The sequence below is a fragment of the Brassica napus genome, chromosome C3 (assembly GCF_020379485.1).
Source record: "Brassica napus cultivar Da-Ae chromosome C3, Da-Ae, whole genome shotgun sequence".
In the NCBI taxonomy this organism is placed as follows: domain Eukaryota; kingdom Viridiplantae; phylum Streptophyta; class Magnoliopsida; order Brassicales; family Brassicaceae; genus Brassica; species Brassica napus.
The window spans coordinates 42,017,386-42,028,428 of record NC_063446.1 but is presented as its reverse complement, the minus strand read 5'-3'; positions in this window follow the sequence as shown (position 1 = coordinate 42,028,428).

Below are 11,043 nucleotides of genomic sequence, written 5' to 3'. Positions count from 1 at the left end.
ATGTATGCAGCGACAACTGCATGATGTATTGAAGGGCGGATGAACAGCGTGTTACATGCAAATTTTGTGGAAAGCCTCGTTATAAAGATACGAGTGGAAGAGTTCCAGTGCCATATAAAAGGATGTGGTATTTACCTTTGACGGAAAGGTTGCAGAGGTTGTATCTGTCTGAACGCACAGCGCAACCAATGAGATGGCATGCGGAGCACTCAACAGATGGTGAGATCAGACATCCTTCAGATGCAAAAGCGTGGAAGCATTTCCAATCAAAGTATCCCGACTTTGCGTATGAGAGAAGAAATGTCTACCTTGGATTATGTACTGATGGTTTCAGTCCGTTTGGCAAGAGTGGAAGACAGTATTCTCTATGGCCCGTCATTCTTACACCATACAACCTCCCCCCAAACTTTTGCTTGCGACGAGAGTTTTTGTTTCTCTCGATTCTCGTTCCCGGACCAGAGCATCCTAAGAGATCACTTGATGTGTTTCTTCAGCCACTAATATATGAGTTGCAACAACTATGGGCTCAAGGTGCTGAAACATACGATGTTTCGTGTAAAGAAAACTTTCAAATGCGGGCAGTACTAATGTGGACAATAAGTGATTTTCCAGCATATGGTATGTTGTCTGGATGGACAACGCATGGAAGGCTATCATGTCCATATTGTCAAGATAACACTGATGCTTTCCAACTAAAGCACGGAAGGAAAACGTGTTGGTTTGACTGTCACAGGAGATTCCTACCACCTGATCATCCATATCGTAGGAGTAGGAATTTCTTTACGAAGAACAAGAGGGTGTTTGACAGTCCACCTCTGGAAATTTGTGGGAAAGATTTGAAGATACAACTAAGAGATTTTGGTGCAGAAAGGACGCCAGAAGTCGGTGGACATGAGCGTTTTCCGGTAGATGCTGTTGGAGAACTACATAACTGGCACAAAAAAAGTATTTTCTGGGATCTGCCATACTGGGAGGATCATCTGCTAAGGCATAATTTAGATGTCATGCATATTGAGAAGAACTTTTTTGACAATCTCATGAACACGATCCTTAATGTTCAAGGTAAAACAAAGGATAATTTGAAGTCAAGACTGGATTTAGTCGATATATGTGCTCGTTCAGAACTTCATGTTGATGAGAATGGTAGGGCTCCTTTTCCCATATACCGACTTGATGCAGCGGGAAAAGATGCGTTCTTTGATTGGATTTCAAACGATGTGGAATTTCCAGACGGTTACGCATCAAATTTGCGTAACTGTATCGACAGAAAGGAAGGAAAGTTTACTGGCTTGAAAAGCCACGATTGCCATGTAATGATGCAGCGCCTCCTTCCGTTCGCCTTCAAGGAACTATTACCACGAAATGTTCATGAAGCAATTGCAGGGATAAGTGGTTTCTTCCGCGATTTATGCACGAGATCAGTGACTCTTGAAGGTATTGAAAATTTGAAGACTAACATAGCCGTGATTCAGTGCAACCTTGAGAAGATATTTCCTCCCTCATTTTTTGATGTTATGGAGCATCTTGTTATTCACCTGGCAAGAGAATTGGAACTTGGTGGTCCTGTGCAGTATAGATGGATGTATCTGTATGAGCGGTATATGTTCCATTTGAAGAAGATGGTGAAAAATTTAAGTAGGGTGGAAGGTTCTATAGTCGCACAGATGATCAATGAAGAAACTTCAAACTTTGCCGAGTACTACTTTCCAGCAGAAGTTCAGACCAAAAACAGAAGACCTGCTCGGCATGATGATAGAGGCGAACGGGCAACATATCATGTTACGGTTCCAGACATTTTCACAGACGTTGGACGACTTAGCGGAAAACCAAAGGACCGTCGACTTACTGAGCAGGAGCGCAGTCATTTGCAAACATATTTGCTCACCAACTGCGAAGACGTTCTTCAATATGAGAGGTAAATAAATGAGCTTACAAATTTTTATTTTAACAAGTTGAAATTTAAATCTTAATTAATTACATTATTGTCATCATATACAGGATTTTCATGGCAGAAAAGCGGTTCGAGTATAGATACGCCACAGAGGACGAACTAGAAGAAATGAAGCAGAGAGAATTTACTGGATGGATGTTTACTTATGTGAGTGCTTTAAACAAATTAAAATATATTTTATCACATATTTATACTAATTCACATTTATTGATATAATATATATATATGTGCTATTAATAGGTGTCTGCTGGTTTGGCCAGAGGTGAAACATTTGACGATTGGATACGTGAGATGGTCGTTGGACCAAACTTTGTTGTGAAGTCATATCCGAGATTTTGTACTCGAGGATATGCATTCACAACTCAGAAGAGGAGACGTTCGAGTACGACTTATGATGCTGGCGTTTGTTCTGCATCAGGAGATGATGTATACTACGGACACATTCATGAGATTTTGGAAATCAAGTATTTGGGCATGGTTGGATTGCGCTGTACTGTTTTCTATTGTGATTGGCACGACAACACCCCAGATCGAGGTGTGAGAACAGATGCATTTGGTGTTACATCAGTAAATTCGAGGCGAAAGCTGCAATATTATGATCCTTTCATTCTTGCTTCCCAGGCCGATCAGGTAATTAAATGTTAATTATTCAGAATGATTCATCATCATGTGTATTAATTTATAATTTTTCTAAATGTTACAGGTTTGTTATATCAAGTACCCCCGGGTAAGGAACAGAGATGATCCATGGGTTACTGTTAGAAGACTCAACCCGAGAGGCCGAGTTCAGGGAAGTTCTGAGCTGGAAGACCCACTACAACCAAGCACATCCGGCAACTGTAGTGCAGCAGAAGATTTAGCTGGAGTTGGCCTTGTAGTCGATTTAACCGACTTTGGAGAGGAAGGCGTCGTTCACGTAGAGGATGAACCAGTGATTGGAGAGTTTCACCAAGATCCAGATTCAGATTCATCTGGTGATGATGACTCGGAAACAGACTACCATTGAACTTATTTTTTTTTTTTTTAAGAAATACCGAGGAAATTCCGAGGAACACTTGATATAACCTCTTTCCTCGGATAATAGTTATTTGGTTTATCTAGCAAGGCAAAGCTGAATACGAATTAAAAGCTACACAAAACACAACCAAATAAAACAAAGAAACCATGTAAAAGAAATACGAACTCATAATTAAGAAACCTAAAAAAAAACTCAGTTCAAAATTAACAGAAAATAAGACCATAAAACGTTAGAATAGAAAAGAAAATAAAATAGCCGGTGATAGCTCCTACTCCTCGTCTCCTGCTCCAGATGTTCCTGCATCGTTGGGTTCTAAGGTTAAATAGGAGGGGATGAGAGTTCTAAGGTTTAGATCCAAAAAAGGTCGGGTTTTGCCTTATAATTCTGTTTTCCGAACACGCATCGATCGATGCATTTTTGTTCTATAACGCATCGATCGATCACAATCTTACGGCCCGGTCCATCTTAGTAATCGATCGATTTGTTTTTGTTCAAAAACGCATCGATCGATGCGTTTTTAAAAAAACATACAAGATTTTCCGAGGGCATTCCGAGGAACAATTCAGATTCTCGATCGATCGATGGAATACTCTCATCGATCGATCACAATCTTACGGCCCGGTCCATCTTAGTAATCGATCGATTTGTTTTTGTTCAAAAACGCATCGATCGATGCGTTTTTAAAAAAACATACAAGATTTTCCGAGTGCATTCCGAGGAACAATTCAGATTCTCGATCGATCGATGGGATACTCTCATCGATCGATCACAATCTTACGGGCCGGTCCATCTTAGTAATCGATCGATTTGTTTTTGTTCAAAAACGCATCGATCGATGCGTTTTTAAAAAAACATACAAGATTTTCCGAGGGCATTCCGAGGAACAATTCAGATTCTCGATCGATCGATGGGATACTCTCATCGATCGATCACAGTCTTACGGGCCGGTCCATCTTAGTAATCGATCGATTTGTTTTTGTTCAAAAACGCATCGATCGATGCGTTTTTTTTAAAAAATTACGTTTTGAAACCCCAAACACTAGTTCGTCGGAATTTCCTCGGAATATTCCGAGGAAATTCCGAGGAAGAAGAGGTTTTCCTCGGAGTTCCCTCGGAATAATCCGAGGAAATTCCGAGGAAATAGGGTTTTTAAACTGAAAACAACGTTTTGCCATTTGAATAACACCTATATAACCCTTATTAAGTGTCTTACGTTCATTATGAAGTCAAAAATTTGTTCCTTACCGTATAATTAACACTTTTCCGATTGTATGAACGAAATCTCGCAACATAAGAGAAACACTTATACCTTTTAATGAACGGTAAAGGGAATACTTTCAATTAGTTTTGAAATTTGTTATTTCATGGTTTATGCTCATGCATACAAAGAATCCTCAATGGTATGCATTACAATTGTATAAGAAATGAAATACGGCAAAAAAAATTGATGTTTTGAAACCCCAAACACTAGTTCCTCGGTATTTCCTCGGAATATTCCGAGGAAATTCCGACGGATATTTTACTATCTGTCGGAATTTCCTCGGAATATTTTCATTTTACCAGGCAAATATTTCGCGAAAATTGAAATTAGAATTCCGACGGAATTCCGACGGATAATGTCCGTCGGACCCTAGGTTTTATAACCACGAGCCCCTTCTTCTTCCCCATTTCTCTCTTCTTCCTCTGCGCGACTCCTCTCTTTCTCTCCGGCGATTTCCCCCTGAAATCCGACGATATCTCCGGCGATCTCCCTCTTCTCTTACACAAATCATGTAAGGACCCTATCCCACTCTCTTAGGTTCTATTTGTTAGGTTTTTGTGTAGTTTTGATAGATTTTTGTTAGGGTGATTGGTTAGGATTGTGATTTGGTTGTATAATAGGTTTAGAATTGTGATTTGGTTGAATAATTTGTTTTGTTGAATTGATTTAGAATTTTTTTATAATTTTTTTATTTTTTGTATTTATAAAATTGATTTTTGTATATAAAATCGATTTTTGTATTTTACAAAACGATTTTTCTATATAAATTCGATTTTTTGGATTTTACAAAAAAAATTTCTATATAAATTCGATTTTTTGGATTTTACAAAAAAAAATTTCTATATAAATTCGATTTTTTGGATTTTACAAAACATTTTAAATATCTATAAAACTTTTTTTGTCATTAAATACTATTATTTGGGATTTAAAAATATTTTTCATATATATAAATCTTTTTCTGTGATTAAATTATTTGGGATTTTTTTTTAATAAAAAAAATTAATTTATATATTTCTGTATTTATTAAATATATTTTTTTTAATTTACAGGTCTCATGATGATCAGACCCGGCCTCGACAGCGTCGTGGTCGTGGTGGTACGGGGAGCCAGTCTCGGGATTCCAGCCATTTTCAGGATTCCCCTTCGCCCCACAGCTCCAACCATACATCTCCCTCTGCTACACCCGCTCATGCTCCTCTCGCTCCCGCTGCTGCATCCGCTCCTGTTCCTCCGGGTCCTCCGGGAGTGATGAGGGTTGCGGAGTTGGTTCAACAGCCCGGTCGTGACCATCTTCCGTATCTCACTCCATATCCACATGGACGGGGTCAAACATGGTAATTAAACATTTTTTTTTCTTTAAATTTGGATTCATTATTAACCGTTTGTTCTTTTAATAAGGTTCAACCGATCCGGGAACGGGATCAGCGCATGGATCAACCGTATGATGTACTCGGCCCTCGACAGTGGACATCCGACTTTCACTCACTTCCCAACCGACAAGCAGGTTCTGTGGTTTCGTCAGTTTGCGGTAAGTATTCTAATTTTTTACTTATATTTTTAATCTTTAATATAAATTTTCTACTAATTGTGTTTTTTTTTCAGCAAGAGTTCAACTGGAATTCCGATGAGACGCTCTTTATCTATCACCACTTCGTCCATAAAGTAATGGACAACTATGGGAAGCAGATCCACGAGTGGAAGAAGAAGTGGGAAATCAATAAGGTTCGATTTAATTTATTAAACAATTTTTTTATTTATTAAACTATTTTTTAATTTATTAAACTTTTTCTTTTTTTTTAATTAAAAGGTCCCAAAGTCGATGAACGACACGGTCTGGAAGGAGTTGTGTGCGCATTGGGATAAGGAGGAGACGAAAGAAACTTCTTCCACCAACTCCACCAACCGCAGGAGCGACCGTAAAGGGAAGGGCATCTACAAGCATAACTTGGGTGCTCAATCTATTGTCACTCTCGGAGATCGCATGGTAAGTTCAACCGCTTTGTCTTCAATTATTTGAGTTTCAGAATTTAAATTTATTGTGCATTTCTTCTAATTTCTAATGTTTCTTTAATTTTATGTTTTTTTCAAGGCGGAAGAAAATGATGGCGAGCCGGTTGATGATCTCGCCCTAATGAGGAGGGCGTATACCAACAAGAAGACCGGCCAGATTGATGACGGTCTTGTGAGGGACGTGGTCGACCTGGTCCAAACTCAGGTGGTAGACGAAGTGTCTCAGCTTCAAACCGAGGATGACGCTTCGACGGCTTCGACCAACTTGTCCCGGTTTCGAATCAACGAAATCGTTGAATCCGTAAGTTCTTTTTTTTTAAAGTTCAATTCATTTATTTCTTGGTTTAAATTTCTAAATTTGGCTTTTTTCTATTCAATCGGTTCCAAAGAAGAAGGGACGTTTGGTCGGTTTGGGTCGTCGCACCCGGTCGGTTCCTCCTTCTTCTGCACCACCGTCCTTTGTTGATCCAGAAGTACTTACGGCTCAGTTGAAGGACAAAGATGATCGTATATCTTTGTTGGAGACCCAGATGGCGGCTCAACAGGCGGGCTATGAGGCACAGAGGAGGCTGAACCAGCAAATGATGGAGATGATGCAGAGGATGTACCCGAACGAGGTGTTCCCAGACGTGCCAGACCCGTAGTTTTTTTTTTCCCCAATCTCGGAATGTTTTATTTTTATTTGTGAAACTTTGAATATTAATTAATATGATTTCAATTTTACTTTTAATTTCATATTTTCGAATTTAAATTTCAGAAATTTTATTTTTTCAAAAAAATTAATATTTTTTACATTCCGAGGAAATTAATTATATTTTTCACTAGATCGATCGATGTGTTTTTGAACAAAAACGCATCGATCGATCCGTTTTTTTTTTTAAATATAGCGAGGGACATTTCCCTCGGAATTTTCCGAGGGACAACTCCCTCGGAAAATTCCGAGGAACGGATCCCTCGGAATATACCGAGGGAACAGTTCCTCGGAATAAACCGAGGAAAAAGTCCGTCGGTATACTCCTATCGATCGATGTATATATGTCCAAACACGCATCGATCGATGAACTTCCGAGGAATTATCCCGACGAAGTTCTCCCTCGGTATATTCCGAGGACTTTTCCGACAAATAAGGGATCCTCGGAATTTCCTCGGAAATTTATTTCCTCGGAATTCCGTTGGAAAATTCCGAGGGATTTCCGAGGAAAAAAGAAATTCCGAGGAATTATTTCCGACGACGTGTTTCGTCGGAATTTCGTCGGAATAACGATATTCCGACGAAATTCCGACGATTTTTTCCCTCAGAATCCTTGATGTTTTCTTGTAGTGCATCCTTCAGGTGGTGAACTGCTAAATCCCGGCGATATTCCGGTGGGCACCTGGCTGAGAGGAAATTCTTCTCCAATCTCCTCCTCCAGTTGTCTGCGGCAATTGGGTCAGCTCCCCCGCTAAACAGTTCCATTTGCATACTTTTCAGTTGCTTCATCATGTCCCAGTAGGATGGCACGGCTGGTTGATTCCCCACTGGTACAGCCACGGGTGGTGCGAGCCCTTCTCCGGCGGCTGCACCGTTACCAGGAAGCCTACCCCCGTAAGCTTCTCGGTACCGTCGTAGTTCCTCCATGGCCGCAGCATCCATGGCGGCCTAGTCTTGGCCCGGTGCCTTGCCGTTCTCTTGGTTCAGTTCCACGTTATCCCCGGCTTGACTCTCGGTCTCATCGGTGGCCTGTGATGCGGCCCGTGCAGCACGTCTCGTGGCCCTCTGGGCCGTCGTGGTGGGTTGAGCTTGTCGGGCGTTTCTGGGAGGCATCCTGTCATAATGGTAATAGTTAGATAACTAGAATGCAGGTAGTGACTTAATACCTAGTCGAGAAGGGCATGGGTCAGCCGGAGGAGTGCGATGGAAATAAACATAAAAGTTCCCCCCCCCCCCTTTTTTTTGAAATTCTTTCCGCCAGCACCCATCCGGATAGGACCGGATAGGTTTAACCTGGCTCTGATACCAATTGTAACACCCATCTCTTATTACCACACTCGGGTATTTTGAGAACCAGCTTAAGGGCACACATGTCTAACTACCGACATATCCGTATGCCCTCTCATTGGTCCTTAACTAGATAAATAGAGTAACAACGTAACAAGGTTCATCAAATCCTTTTATTCCTCAAAATCTTGCAAAATGTATTCGACTCAAATCTTAAAGAAATGGTTCTTGAGAAAACAACTGAAACAATAAATAAATTCAAACTCCCAAACACCCCTGGCTGGCACCACTCCGTGCCTACTCCTGCGCCTCCTTGTCCGTACCTGAAAGGAGAGGGTGAGTATTTGGGAATACTCAGTGAGGACGGGTTCCAGGAACCCGTTAACTCATATCAAACACAAATAATTCAGCAAGCATCAGTTGCAAGCTAATAGGAACTAGCAAGCAACATTCACAAACACCTAGACTTAGGACCTACACAGCTCAAGCGGTTCCCTCCACCCCTTTTCTTGTTGCTTCCCTGTGAAGTCGCCTGCCCTGGTAGGCCCAACACCCGGTTCCTAGGGTGTGGACCGCCTTTGCAATGTATTACGACCCCTTCCCGCCAAGACTCGGCGTGACTCAATCTTACTGGCCCCTTTATTCTTAATCTGCCATTTTTACTGATGCTATGGCCCCGCATCTCCGCCATTTTTGAACGCTACGGCCGCCGCGTTTCTTTCCCCATCTTTCCCAATGGCTCTTATCTCAATCATTATCTTTTTCCCTAGTTCCACTAGGTTCTTTCATCAATCAATCACGACATGAAGTCTCATTCAATCATTCTTTTTAATCAAGTCATTATCACATTCAATCAACCCTAGTTCATACTAGTTACTTCCTAATACTATACTAGATTAGGAATCTTGATAAGAGTTCACAGACGGGTCCTCGCCTTAGTTCTTGGTGATTGCAGATCTGGTTCTAAGACGTGAAGGAGAGAGGGTCCTCCTCCGGATCTTACAGATCTGATCGGAGATGGTTACACGAGACGGAGTCGAGAAGGTGACGGCTCGGCACCTTGGATCGGCGGCTCGGGCTTCGCGGGTGGCGATCGGCGGCGGCGCTTCCTCGGCGGTTCGACGGCGGTGGCGCGAGACGGGAGGAGGTCAGCGGCAGGTCTAGTTCACAGGGCTTCGCTGTGTGTGGGTGTTGTGGCTCAGCTGCAGAGAGGCTCCTCCTTTTATAGGAAATGGGATTAGGGCTACTTAGGGTTTCCTTTTGTTGGACCTTTTGCACTTGAGCCTGGGCCGGGGTGTTACACAAAGAAACTCAGCGGTTTAAGTAACAGCGGGACAACGCATTCCAAGAACCATCTCATGCGTTGTCTCGAAAGAACCAATCACTACATGTCTCAGCTGCTAACTCCCAAGAGAAAGAAGAAGGAGAATCCAGCAACAGTTGCTACTATCAGTCTCAATGAGGGTCAGCCAAAGACGGTTACATTAGGCCTAAGTTTGATCAGGAGCAACATAGTGACGAGATTGTTGCTGCGTATGATTATATTGCATGGTTTTCCGCTACCTATGGTTGATCATGTTGCCTTCAAAGTGTTTTCAAGGAATCTTCAGCCATATGAACTTGTAGCTTATAGAACCATTAAGGAGACATGTATGAAGATTTACATTAAAGAGAAGAAGAGGGTGTCACATGCTTTGAGTAATTTATAGGGTAAGATCAACCTTTCCGTGGAGATGTGGTCATCCCGGGACAATGCTAACTACATGTGTTTGGCCTCTCACCATATCGATGAGGAGTGGAGGCTACAGAGGAATGTTGTCAACTTTATCACCTTGGATCCTTCTCGTATGGATGATATGCTCTTGGAAGTAATCATCAGGTGTTTTTAGGAGTGGAGTCTTTAATGCACATGCTTTATATTTGGAGTTTTTAGTTTAAATTGTCGTTATGCGTTCATTAATCAAATATTAGACATTGTTGCTCTGTTTTTAGGTACTATGCATCACCTTGGATCAATCTCCAGAGCAGGAAAACTACTCTAAACCTGTACTTTAGGTTGACAATACATATATCTTAGTGTGACTTTTCATTTCATGTAGACAATACATATATCTTTTGATTTTTTTCTTGATCAGAGCGACGAATCCATAACTTATTGTTTGGTTTTAACCTAATGCTTGCAGTTTTATAAATAATTTTCTACTTGCTATCACAATTAAAGTAGAAAAAATATTTAAAATAATAATGTTTTCATGATTTTTTTATATTTTAAATATTTTTTTAAAAATGTGAAATATACTTATGATATCTAAAAAAGTAAAATTTAATGTTACGATTGCAAAGGCTCATCAAAATTTAAGATGTTTATATATTTTAAATTCATTTATTTACCCGTCTATAGGGCGGATTGTCCCCTAGTAAGTATATACCGTTAACTGCAAAATTTAGTACTACTTGTCAACCGCAAATCATTACTGTTGAATGTCTTTAATTAGTCCGTTGAATGTCTTTAATTAGTCTCATTCATGAAGAGACGAACATTAAATTCATTATCATTCCTATAAAATAACAATGATTTATAAAATAACATGATTTAAAAAGAACAATTTTTTATTTTCATTCTTTTTCGTTCATTTTAGAGAATTATAAAATAAAATTGTTGTTTACCAAATTTGAAAAAAAAGAACAATCATTCATTTTTATTTATTTTTATTTTTAGGATGGCTACCAGTTAGATCTTTAGACTAATTCATTAGACTTAAACGATAAATTGATAATTTAAGACCTTTTAGGCTATAGCTTCCTCGGGTTTGTAAACTATAGCT